This window comes from Lipotes vexillifer, unplaced genomic scaffold (genome assembly GCF_000442215.2).
Source record: "Lipotes vexillifer unplaced genomic scaffold, Lipotes_vexillifer_v1.1 scaffold263, whole genome shotgun sequence".
Classification (NCBI taxonomy): Eukaryota; Metazoa; Chordata; class Mammalia; order Artiodactyla; family Lipotidae; genus Lipotes; species Lipotes vexillifer.
In genome coordinates this window covers 563312-577250 of record NW_006796752.1, presented here as the reverse complement: position 1 = coordinate 577250, position 13939 = coordinate 563312, and the positions used below count along the sequence as shown (strand labels likewise).

The following is a 13939-nucleotide window of genomic DNA, read 5'->3' as shown; positions in this document are numbered from 1 at the left end:
CGTATCAAGTATCTTTTCCGACCACAACGCTATGAGACTAGATATCAATTGCAGGAAAAAATCTGTAAGAAATACAAACACATGGAGGCTAAACAACACACTACTTAATAACCAAGAGATCACTGAAGAAATCAAAAAGGAAATCAAAACATACCTAGAAATAAATAACAGTGAAAACACGACGACCCAAAACCTATGGGATGCAGCAAAAGCAGTTCTAAGAGGGAAGTTTATAGCAATACAATCCTACCTTAAGAAACAAAAAACATCTCAAATAAACAACCTAACCTTACACCTAAAGCAATTAGAGAAATAAGAACAAAAACCCCCCAAAGTTAGCAGAAGGAAAGAAATCATAAAGATCAGATCAGAAATAAATGAAAAAGAAATGAAGGTAACGATAGCAAAGATCAATAAAACTAAAAGCTGGTTCTTTGAGAAGATAAACAAAATTGATAAACCATTAGCCAGACTTATCAAGAAAGAAAAGGGAGAAGACTCAGATCAATAGAATTAGAAATGAAAAAGGAGAAGTAACAAATGACACTGCAGAAATACAAAGGATCATGAGAGATTACTACAAGCAACTATATGCCAATGAAATGGACAACCAGGAAGAAATGGACAAATTCGTAGAAATGCACAACCTTCCGAGACTGAACCAGGAAGAAATACAAAATATGAAAAGACCAACCACAGGCACTGAAATTGAAACTGTGATTGAAAATCTTCCAACAAACAAAAGCCCAGGACCAGATGGCTTCGCAGGTGAATTCTATCAAACATTTAGAGAAGAGCTAACACCTATCCTTCTCAAACTCTTCCAAAATATAGCAGGGGGAGGAACACTCCCAAACTCATTCTACGAGGCCACCATCATTCTGATACCAAAACCAGACAAAGATGTTCACAAAGAAAGAAAACTACAGGCCAATATCACTGATGAACATAGATGCAAAAATCCTCAAGAAAATACTAGCAAACAGAATCCAACAGCACGTTAGAAGGATCATACACTATGATCAAGTGGGGATTATCCCAGGAATGCAAGGATTCTTCAGTATATGCAAATCAATCAACATGATACACCATATTAACAGATTGAAGGAGAAAATTCATATGATCATCTCAAGAGATGCAGAGAAAGCTTTCAACAAAATTCACCACCCATTTATGATAAAAACCCTCCAGAAAGTAGGCATAGAGGGAACTTTCCTCAACATAATAATGTCCATATAAGACAAACCCACAGCTAACATCTTCCTCAATGGTGAAAAACTGAAACCATTTCCATTAAGATCAGGAACAAGACAAATTTGCCCACTCTCACCACTATTATTCAACATAGTTTTGGAATTTTTAGCCACAGCAATCAGAGAAGAAAAAGAAATAAAAGGAATCCAAATCGGAAAAGAAGTAAAGCTGTCACTGTTTGCAGATGACATGATACTATACATAGAGAATCCTCAAGATGCTACCAGAAAACTACTAGAGCTAATCAATGAATTTGGTAAAGTAGCAGAATACAAAATTAATGCACAGAAATCTCTTGCATACCTATACACTAAGGATGAAAAATCTGAAAGTGAAATCAAGAAAACACTCCCATTTACCATTGCAACAAAAAGAATAAAATATCTAGGAATAAACCTACCTAAGGAGACAAAAGACCTGCATGCAGAAAATTATAAGACACTGATAAAATAAATTAAAGATGACACAAACAGATGGAGAGATATATCATGTTCTTGTATTGAAATGATCAACATTGTGCAAATGGCTCTACTACCCAAAGCAATCTACAGATTCAATGTAATCCCTATCAAAGTACCACTGGCATTTTTCACAGAACTAGAACAAAAAATTTCACAATTTGTATGGAAACACAAAAGACCCCAAATAGCCAAAGCAATCTTAACAAAGAAAAACGGAGCTGGAGGAATCGGGCTCCCTGACTTCAGACTACACTACAAAGCTACAGTAATCAAGGCAGTATGGTACTGGCACAAAAACAGAAATATAGATCCATGGAAGAGGACAGAAAGCCCAGAGATAAACCCACACACATACGGTCACCTTATCTTTGATAAAGGAGGCAAGAATATACAGTGGAGAAAAGACAGCCTCTTCAATAAGTGGTGCTGGGAAAACTGGACAGCTACATGTAAAAGAATAAAATTAGAACACTCCCTCACCCCATACACAAAAATAAACCTAAAATGGATTAAACACCTAAATGTAAGGCCAGAGACCATCAGACTCTTAGAGGAAAAAATAAGCAGAACACTCTATGACATAAATCAGAGCAAGATCCTTTTTGACACACCTCTTAGAAAAATGGAAATAAAAACAAAAATAAACAAATGGGACCTAATGAAACTTCAAAGCTTTTGCACAGCAAAGGAAACCATAAACAAGACGAAAAGACAACCCTCAGAATGGGAGAAAACATTTGCAAATGAAGCAACTGACAAAGGATTAATCTCCAAAACATACAAGCAGCTCATGCAGCTCAATATCAAAAAACAAACAACCCAATCCAAAACTGGGCAGAAGACCTAAATAGACATTCCTCCAAAGAAGATATACAGATTGCCAGCAGACACATGAAAGAATGCTCAGCATCATTAATCAGTAGAGAAATGCAAATCAAAACTACAATGAGATATCATCTCATGGTGGTCAGAATGGCCATAATCAAAAAATCTACAAACAATAAATGCTGGAGAGGGTGTGGAGAAGAGGGAACCCTCTTGCACTGCTGGTGGGCATGTAAATTGATACAGCCACTATGGAGAAGAATATTGAGGTTCATTAAAAAGCTAAAAGTCGAACTACCATATGACCAAGCAATCGCACTACTGGGCATATACCCTGAGAAAACCATAATTCAAAAAGAGTCATGTACCAAAATGTTCATTGCAGCTCTATTTATAATAGCCAGGACATGGAAACAACCTAAGTGTCCATCAACAGATAAATGGATAAAGAAGATGTGGCACATATATACAATGGAGTATTACTCAGCCATAAAAAGGAACGAAACTGGGTTATTTGTAGTGAGGTGGATGGACCTAGAGTCTGTCATACAGAGCGAAGTAAGTCAGAAAGAGAAACAAATCCCGTATGCTAACACATATATATGGAATCTAAAAAAAAAAAAAGAAATGGTCATGAAGAACCTAGGGGCAGGATGGGAATAAAGATGCAGACCCACTGGAGAATGGAGTTGAGGATACAGGGCAGGGGAATGGTAAGCTGGGACAAAGTGAGAGAGTGGCATGGACATATATACACTACCAAACATAAAATAGATAGCTAGTGGGAAGCAGCTGCATAGCACAGGGAGATCAGCTCAGTGCTTTGTGACCCCCTAGAGGGGTGGGATAGGGAGGGTGGGAGGGAGGGAGACGCAAGAGCGAAGAGATATGGGAACATACGTACATGTATAACTGATTCACTTTGTTATAAAGCAGAAACTAACACACCATTGTAAAGCAATTATACTCCAGTAAAGTTGTTAAAAAAATAAGCAATTCAATATATGACTACAGCTCAAAAAAGCTGGATCTATAAATTTAGAAATCATCAGGATATATGTGGTATATAAAGCCACACGACTCGGTAAGATCACCAGGAAGCAATTCATATTTAGAATTACATAAGAGAAAGCAAAAAGAAAGAGCTGGCAAAGGAGATTGAGGATAATAGATGGAAATTTAGGAAATTGTGGTGTCAGGTATCTAAGTAAAGATAGAATTTCAAGGAGGAGAGAGATGTCAATGATAACCGAGAGAGAAAGTAAAATAAAGTCAGAACTGAACATTGGTTTGGCAAGATGGAAGGTATCAAAGACCTTGGGAAAGGAGGCTACAGTGGAGTGGTGGGGACAAATTCTGCTCGGCATGGGTTATAAAAAGAATGGGAGGTAGGAAAGGGAAGCATCAATAATACACAATACCTGCTTCACAGCTGCTGTAGCTCTTGCTAATATCTGGATCAGCAGTGACTCTAATGAATCCACCATTTTGGGCAAAAAGAAGACCCATATCAATATTATCATCATTGGCCATGTGGACTCTGGCAAGTCCACCACCACTGGGTATCTCATCTACAAGTGTGGGGGTACTGACAAGAGAATCATGAGAAGTTCGAGAAGGAAGCAGCAGAGATGAGCAAGGCCTCCGTCAAGTTTGCCTGGGTGCTAGACAAAATGAAGGTGGAAAGGAAGTGTGGCATCACCATGACATCTCCGTATGGAAGTTTGAGACAACCAAATATTACATCACCATAATTGATGCCACAGGGACTTCATCAAAAACATTATCCCTGGCCCATCCCAGGTGACTGTGCCGTGCTCATCGTGGCTGGCAGCGCGGGCACGTTTGAAGCAGGCATCTCCAAGAATAGGCAGACCTGTGGAGAATATGCTACTGGCCTACATGCTGGGTGTGAAGCCACTCAATCATGGCTGTCAACAAGATGGACTCTGACAAACCCACCCACAGCACCCAATGCTTCCATCAAGGGAGTGAGAGCCTACATCAAGAAGATCAGCTACAACTTGGCTGCCATGGCCTTCATGCCCATTTTGGGCTAGCATTAGCCCAGCATCCACATGCCTGGTTCAGGAGCTGGAAGGTCAAGAGAAAGGAGGGAAATGCCACAGGGATGAGTGTCCTGGAAGCTCTGGGCTCCATTCTCCCTCTCACTCAACTGGTCAACAAGCTCCTGAGGCTGCCTCTACAAGGTGTGCACATGATTGGAAGCATTGGCTCTGTGCCTGTGGGCTGTGTGGAGACCAGCTTCCTGAAACCTGGGATGGAGGTCACCTTTGACAACCCTAAGGCCCTGAAGTCAGGCAATACAGCCATTGTGCAGATGTAAGGATGGTCTCCAGCAAGGCCACGTGTGTGGAGATGTTCTCTGAGTACCCACCTCTAGGCCATTTTGCTGTGCGGGATGTGAGACAAACAGTGGCCATTGGAGTCATCAAGGCTGTGGATGAGAAGTCATCCTCTGCAGGCAAGGTCACCAAGTCAGCAGTAAAGCCCAGCAAGAAATGAAGCATGTCCCCTGCAGTTTCCTCAGCAATCTCCACTACAAAAATTACCCAACATTCGATGTATTTATTAAGATTAATAAAACATAACTAGCCGTCAAAAAAAAAAAAAAAAGACCACTCTTTGCATGTGGCTTTCCAGTCTTCTCAACACCATTTACTGAAGAGACTATCCTTTCCCTCTTGAATAATCTTGGCTATTTTGTTATAAATTAATTTAGCATTAAATATATATCATTTAAATTTGTTAAGAAAGTAGAACTTAAATGTTTTCACACACACACCCCCAAATAAAAGATAAATATGTTAGATGATGGATATGTTAGTTAGATGGCAGGAAATCCTTTCACTATGTATATGCATATCAAATCACCACAATGTACACTTTAAATATCTTACAACTTTACATGTCAATTATACTTCAATAAAGCTGACATTAAAGAATCAACAACTCACAGATGAATGGATAAAGAAGGTGTGGCACATATATACAATGGAATATTACTCAGCCATAAAAAGAAATGAAATTAAGTTATTTGTAGTGAGGTGGATGGACCTAGAGTTTGTCATACAGAGTGAAGTAAGTCAGAAAGAGAAAAACAAATACCGTATGCTAACAAATATATATGGAATCTTAAAAAAAAAAAAAGGTTATGAAGAACCTAGGGGCAGGACAGGAATAAAGACACAGATGTAGAGAATGGACTTGAAGACATGGGGAGGGGGAAGGGTAAGCTATGACAAAGTGAGAGAGTGGCATGGGCTAATATATACTACCAAATGTAAAATAGATAGCTAGTGGGAAGCAGCCGCATAGCACAGGGAGATCAGCTCGGTGCTTTGTGACCACCTAGAGGGCTGGGATAGGGAGGGTGGGAGGGAGACGTAAGAGGGAGGAGATATGGGGATATATATATATATGTATAGCTGATTCACTTTGTTATAAAGCAGAAGCTAACACACCATTGTAAAGCAATTATACTCCAATAAAGATGTTAAAAAAAAAAAAAGAATCAACAACTCTTTTAGAGAGTTTTGCTATAAAGAGGATCAGAGAAATAAGGTAGTGGGTAGAGGAACACATGAAGTCCAGATAAGAACATTTATTTTTAAGATGGGATTATTATATGAAGCCCTTCAGTAGACAAGAGAGGACTGGCTTCTGTGTACAAGCAGAGGACCTGACATCGGGTAGGACAAGAACACCTTATCCCTGTGCATAAATGGGAAGGCAGAGTATGTGGATACAAATCTACAAATTAGGCTGGTAGATTTTGGTAGTAGAAAGATAAGTTGTTTCTCTTTTGTGAATTGTGTTGAAAGTGAGAAGAAAAAAGGGGCTGCTGGAAATCTGAGGAAAGAGAAAGTGGACCATAGATTGACAAGGTATTACCAGGCAATACTCTGTCTACCTGATGTCTCTGATCATACTTTTAAGTAGAAACTAATCAATTCACAAATGTGTTTTCCTTCACTATATGCAGGGCTTATATTTATTGTATACATTTATTATTTTTATTAATTCATGTATTATACATTTCCCCAGCTAGGCTGTAATCTTTAAAATATTTTATCACTGCTCTACTCCTAAGACCTTCACTCACACTACCTGGCATGTAGTTGGTAATTCATAAATATTTGTTGACTGAATAATTCAGTATCCACAAGTGCCTAAAATATGCTCAAAATTGAACTCATTATTACCTCACCCTTAACTCTTCCACGTACACAGCTGTTCCTCTACTTTTTATTCTATCACAGTTTATCCAACTAATTTCCCAATCCAGAAATTTGGAAATCATCCTCTGACCTCCCTCATTTCATTCTCCATGACCCAACAATCATCAAGTTCAGTCAACTCTGCCAGTTAAATATTTCTTGGAGCTATTCACTGTTCTCCATTCCTGCAGGCAATTTCCTGGTCAGGTCACCATCACCTCACTTGGATTACTGGAAAAGCATCGTAATACCTCTCCTGACTTTCATGTTGTCCCCCCTCAAGTCCATTCTCTACATCTTTCAAAGAGTATAAATCTTATTATGTCCTCCACAACATTCAACCCTCCGTTCATTCTTCAGCAAAGCCCTCAGGATAAAAATCCTCTTTTTTATGATTTATTACAGTTTTCTTAATCTGGCCTAGAACTCTACTTGGCAAATTAAACTAACTTCAATTCTCCAACTAATTAGTAGATCTCTATCAGCTCTTGGGTCTTCGCATGTACTTTTTCCTCCACCTGGGATATTCCCTTCACTATCAACTCCTACTCATCCTTTCTTTCTCAACTTAGAAGTCACTTCCTCTAAGAAGTCTTCTCTGAATCATGGCATTGGTTAGGTACTCCTCCTAACTGCTTCCAAAGCTCCCTGTGTATGTTGGTGTTCTATAACCTTCCTTTATAGCACTGCTTTATCCCAAACCCAGATAGTAACAAATGTTTATAGGGTAGAGTCTTATGGTTCTTGTAATGAATATATCCCTCTATCCCTCCCCCTAGCCCCTTAGAGGTAAAGAACAAAAAGTGAAGGGATAACGAGGTGCCTATTTGCTGAAGAAAAAGAAACATACTTCAACGAGGTGTCCTACAGAGGTGGCAAGAGAGGTCTGAGCAGCCCTGTGATCATGGGCCAATGAAAAAATGATGAGCACAATCCCTATATTTTCTCTTTTTTTTTGAATATAGGTTAGAATTTTATAAATAAATTTCTTAGAAAATTTGTGGTCTGGGAACTACTTGATATTATAATATTTTGTTCTCCTTAGGAGTGAATCTTCTCAATGTATTTATGTTTCAAATTTGTCTCAGGCGCTTTTAATAACTAATAATAGCTTTTTTTCCCATAGATTTAGTTTAATTCAGGAAGGATTTAATCGACAAATAGTTTATTTTCAAGACGAAATGCTCTTGAGGATGGATGCTTCTGTGCCCAGTATGAAGATGCTCTTTGATTTTGCCTCGTGTGATTGAAAGAACACAGCTTGAAGTGTTTTTGCCCCACTTTTGTATGCATTTGGGCTAAGTTCCTTTCAGGAGCCATTCCGGTCATGCCTTTAAGCCTGGAATCCAGTAAAAGGACCGCTGAAGATTGCACCATGATTTCAGCTTATTGTATATCTTCCAAGCTGTCATGCTTGTCATTCCTGGAGTCCTGAGGTTCCTAACTGGTCTGCCTTCCCTCCACGGTTCAGAGTCCTTCTATGCTTGTCTAGTATATAACGTCCAAGTTTTCCCATTGTACTTAGTGGGAGGAATAGGCAAAAACTCATTCTCCATCTTCCTGACCCACCTCTCTGTCTACCTGGGAAGCTCTGCTGGTCTCTGACTGTGGTCAGTGGCCTCAGTGTCTTCTTCATCTTCAAGGGGCAAGTCCCAGCTCGGCACTCTTAGGGGAAAGGAGCCTCTCTCCTCCAGCACCAAAGGGCTCAGAAGAATAACTAGCATTTAAAATACTTAAGCAAATATTTGGGGAAAGTGAGAAGTATAATTTTCATCTCTTCATGGTTACTTCACAAGCGTTATAGTAAGTCACAGGAAGTAAAAAGATAAATCATTCTAAAAAGTCAAAGTAGCATGCTTTGTAGCAAAAGATCTGTTCATTTTAAGTGAACAAGCACAAACTAACCACTACAATTTCTGCAGCAAACCAAATCACATGCCCAGATTTCAAGCAGAACTTTCCAGTTTTCTCATATGTGCCATTCTTTGATTATGAATATTCAAGACAGAGGCAGAACGGTCCCATGATGGGTTCTTGTCAAACTGAAAAGGCATAGGAATAGATGAGATGAAAGAAAGCAAAGAGGGGCCCCATGGATAAAGTTAATGCCTAAATTGAAATCACATAGTATTAATCCCAACTCATCTCCTATTTATTTAAAATGTCACTATGAATCTAAAAATTTTTAAAACAGCTTATGCTTTTATTTCTTAGGGTATAATCATATAAATTCTATTGGGATTGACATATATACACTATAGATACTATGTATAAAATAAATAACTAATGAGAACGTACTGTATAGCACTTAATGCACTGTGGTGACTTAAATGGGAAGGAAATCAAAAAAGAGGGCATATATGTATATGTATAGCTGATTCATCTTGCTGTACAGTAGAAACTAATACAACATTGTAAAGCAACTATATTCCAATAAACTTAATTAAAAAAAATAAATAAGAAACCAGTAAAAATAAATAAATAAAAAACCCACAATGGTGCTCATTTCATTTTCCTTGTGAGATTATCTCTAATGGACAACATAAACTTTTGTTAAGTTAAAAATATAAATTTGAGCTTTATGAAAGTCAACATGAAAGGGAGTGTGTTTTTAAAGATCAATAATTTGTTTGTATGTTTTAAATTTAATTAAAAGTGAATTTACCGTCCTGCCACCCAAACCCATTCTTCTCCAGTATTTTTCTTCTCCCTGAATAATCATGGCTCTGTCTGATGGCCAAGTCAGAAATATGAGTCATTCTCAATCCCTTTCACACAACCCACATATTTTTTAAAAGAATATTTATTGAGTATTTACTATATTTACCAATGTTACCATATTAAATATTTACCATACCACTGTAATAAATTTTAACCTGCATTCTCTTGACCATCACAACAACCCAACAAGATAGGAACAATCATGACTCACTCTACAGATAAGAAACTGAAGCATAAAGAGGATGAATGGCTTGTTCAAGTTCAAACAGCTGAGAAGTAAGAGAGACAGGACTTAAATCTAGGTCACTATTAATCACTATGTTAACTCCACATATCCAATTGGTCGCCAAGTTCTGTCAATTCTACTTCCTGAATATCTTTCAAATCCTTTCTCTTCACCCCACCCCACCTTAGTTTAGGCCCTCATTGGTCCTCTTAGTTGGTCTACAATTTTGGGTTCTTTGTTAGTTTCATAGGGCTGCCATAAAAATCTACCACAAGTGGGGTGCCTTAAATAACAAAAATTTATTGTCTCAGTTCTGGAGGGGAAACGTCAAAAATTAATGTGTCAGCAGAGCTGGTTCCTCCTGAGGTCTATGAGGGAACAGTCTGTTCCAGGCCTCTCTCCTTGACTTGTAGGTAGCCGTCCTCTCCCTGTGTCTCTTCACGTCATCTTCCCTCTGGGAACGTCTGTTTCTGTGTCCAAATTTCCCTTTTTTATAAGAACACCAGTCGGGTTAGGGAACCACTTGACTGCAGTATGACCTCACCATAACTTAACTAATTACATCTGCAATGACCCTATTTCCAAACAAGGTCACAATCGGAGAGGCTAGGGGTTAGAAAATCAACTATCTTTTTTGAAAGCGGACACAGTTCAATGCATAATAGATCCCTTTTAATCTGCTCTCTACTCCCACCAAAGTGCTTTTGCTAAAATTCAAATCTAATCTTGTCATTTCCGTGTTTCTGTATTTTCAAAGACAAGACACAGCCTCCAGGATAAAAGGTTAAATTTGCGGGTGGGGAGATAACAGAATTCTTTACAATCCATCCTGTGGATTGCTTACCATTCCAGCTTTATTTCTCGCTTCTTTCCACTCTCTTTGTTCAGCTCTTGAACTTTAAAGTTCCAGATAGACAATAAACCTGGTCACTGGACTGTGACCTTCTTGAGGGCAGACATGGTGTATTAATCATCTTTTTAGATACAGCACCTGGCACAGAGCCCTTGGCAAGGCCCTGAGGACTATGTGTCTACAATACATGTGTAAATGACTCTCACTGCACCACAGAAAAATGGACCATTCAGCCCAGGGGGAGAAAAAGAACCTCTTTGAGCCTAATGTGTACTAAAGCAGCTAATGGCAGAGAAAAGCATGGCAGAAAATGTTTGTGAAATACAAGTTGTAAAGTACATGTTGTTAAGGTGGAAAGGTAGCTATCTGTTCACAGTGAAGTCCACATAATATTTATAAAGGTTACACATCCAAGTTGTCAAAGCACCTTGAGTCACAATTTCAGACAAAATTATAATAAAATTTTATCTTTTTAATGAAATCATAAAACTTTTTGGCAGCCACTGAGAACATTGAGCATAAATCCAGTTGAAACAAACTTGATAGGCAGTGTGTCAGTTTTTGGCTCTACTCGATTGGTGTTGTCAAATAATCATATTTTACTAGAAATAACTAAATAGCTCACGTTTAGTCTGTTCCACAATACCGCAGGTTTTTAGGAAGGTATTATATCATAAAATTGGGAAATTCCTATTTTGTGAACTTCTATATGGCAATCCCACTTGACAAAACATAAATATGGCCTATTCAATCCATTAATTTAATAAGTGACATTTAATTTGAAACACCTAAGTAATTCTTTAGGAATCCATCTGTACCAGGGATGACTATAATTTGCCATGCTTGGGTCAAGTGCACATCCCTGAACCAATCACTGTGTCCAGGGCAATGAGTTTGCGAATGACAGCTTCACCGGAAGGCCAAAGGAGGGGAAGACAGGCAGACAAAACATGAAGGAAAGACAGTGGGGCAGAGTAGAAGAAACATAGACTGGAGAACCAGAGGCTCTACAATCATCTGTGTAGACTCCACTCCTCCCATACAAAATTAAAAGTGGGCCCAGTTCCAATTCTCTCTGATCCAATATGAAACAACTTTGCGGCAATCTGCTTATCTAAATAATAAAGATTCTACTTTCTTTATGGAGGTGAGCAGTGTTTGGCTGGAACAGAAAGTCTGTGTGACTCCTCCCAAATACACAGGACTTCAATGCCTTCAGAAGAAAAATTGGGAGAATTTTCTCAAAGTCAGAGTAGGTGAGGCTTTAGCATCTCTTAAATCACAACACCAAGAATCAGCTGACTTTCTGCTCCCGATGACTACTGACAAGGTGAAATTTGATTCTGGTCCAAATATCTGCTGAAATACCTGCCAGATAAAATCCAGACCCTTTAGCAACTTTCAGTTAAAACCTTGACTGTGCCTCTAGCTTCATCTCCTCTACCCCATCAGTGAGCCCTGATCTACAGCCATACAGTGTCTATGAATCACCAAGTACTTTCATGCTCTGGTTTACATTAGTAATACTGGTAATATTTATTAAGCACCTACTATGTGCCAGGCACTATTCAGGTGCAGGAGATATAGCAGTGAACAAAATAAAGCCCTGCCCTCATGGAACTTACATTCCAGTGTATGTGTTGGGGACTGGGTGGGGAGGTGGGGTTGGTAATCATTATGTAATTAAATAAAGAAAGATCCTGGCTGGGGTAAGAGGTAACTTTAGAAAGGGTGGTCAGGGGGTGACCTGACTGACCTGAATGAAGGGAAGGAACCCTCTATGAGAAGATCTGTGCTTGGCACCGGGCCAGGGACATCATATACATTATCATGAATCCTCCCAGCAATTCTGCAAGGTGGGCAGCACTATCCCCATTTTATTCTGAGAGGATAAGTAACTTGTTCATATTGCACAGCACAAAACTCAAATTCAAGCCTGTCCAATTCCTCAGCTCCCCTCTTAGTCTTTAAGTCCTTTCGTTCTGACTGAAATGCTCTTCCTGACACTCTTCGACAGACTCTCCCTTCAGGTCCATTCAGGGCCCATTTCTTACTCATGAATGTATCCCCCATTCTTGTTCAAGGCCTGGGACATTGAAAATACTTAAGAATTGTTTATTGAACAAATGCTGTTTGGCTACAGAATTAAATGGGGGTAATATGAGTGCTCAAGATACAGCCCTGATGAGAGACGCTGCCACTGGGAATGTGGCAACAAGCAAAGAACATGGGCCCTTCTTCCCCAGCAAAAAAGATCATGGGTCCTTCTCTGGAAATGGGCAGTGACATTCAGACTGGAGAGATCTTTACCGTGCTTAAAATTATACAAGGGTGGCCACTACTGAAAAGTAAAAATAAATTTTTTCAAATAAAATTTTTTTTTAAATTTGCTGTCAAGGTATTTTAAAGTTGTATAAAACTAGCATCTCCAACAGTTTCAAAAGGAATGACATTTTCCTCTTCTGTACCTAGAGTAGAGAAAAATTCCCTGCCTTGAGCATTTTGTTCCTACATATTTCCCCACTGATACAAGATGCTTTGTTTAAAGAACTATTTAATTAGCAAGACCTTTATTTTTCAGAGAAATCTCACAGTTAAGAAAAGTAGCTTTTAAGTAGTGTTGGAAATTTTTATTTTAAAAAATGGGAGTTGAAGTGCATGGCACAGAGGATGTTGTAAAACAGGCAGCGCATCATTACCACCACCCACTTGAAACCATTTTAACTATAATCTCTGTATTTGGGTAGTTCAGCTAATTAACAATCTGGCATTACTGTAAAGATGAGATTGTCATGTTATTTGAAGTGGTTTTTAACAGTCTTTAAGCACTAACCACTCAATTTATTAACAGTTTATTCTACCTTAAGTGAAGGAAATTACATAATTATTGTTGTCTAAAAATGAAAAGAAATATATATGTATATTTTATCATTACCTATAAAGAATGCCAAAATTAAAATCGTGTTTGTAAAATTCTTGAAAATGCATATTAATAGTTTGATGTCAATGGGTTTTTTGGGTGTGTAACCATCTTCCTTATACACTTTTGTTCAACTTTTAGCTTGATGTGACCTAATAAATGTAGTACAGAAGAGGGAAACGAAACATATTTTGGGAGCAGAATAAGCAGTGGTTTAAAATGTGAACCTTAAAAACAGATTGGCTGGGTTCAAATCCTGGCTCTACAACTTACCAGTGCAAAGAACTTAGGTCTTATTCTCTCTGTGCCTCTTTCCTCAGCTGTAAAATACAGATCTTAATAATAATAATAGAGCTCAACTATGGAGTTGCTGTGAGAATTAATGATTTAATACATGTAAAGCACCAGAACACTCATGTAAAGCACAAGAACACTCAG

At 38.5% G+C, this 13939-nt stretch overlaps 1 pseudogene; it reads left to right on the top strand.

Moving 5' to 3' along the window:
• Window positions 1-2980: 2980 nt before the first annotated feature.
• LOC103091623 (elongation factor 1-alpha 2 pseudogene) lies at window positions 2981-4887 on the top strand (annotated as a pseudogene).
• The last annotated feature ends 9052 nt before the right edge of the window (window positions 4888-13939 follow it).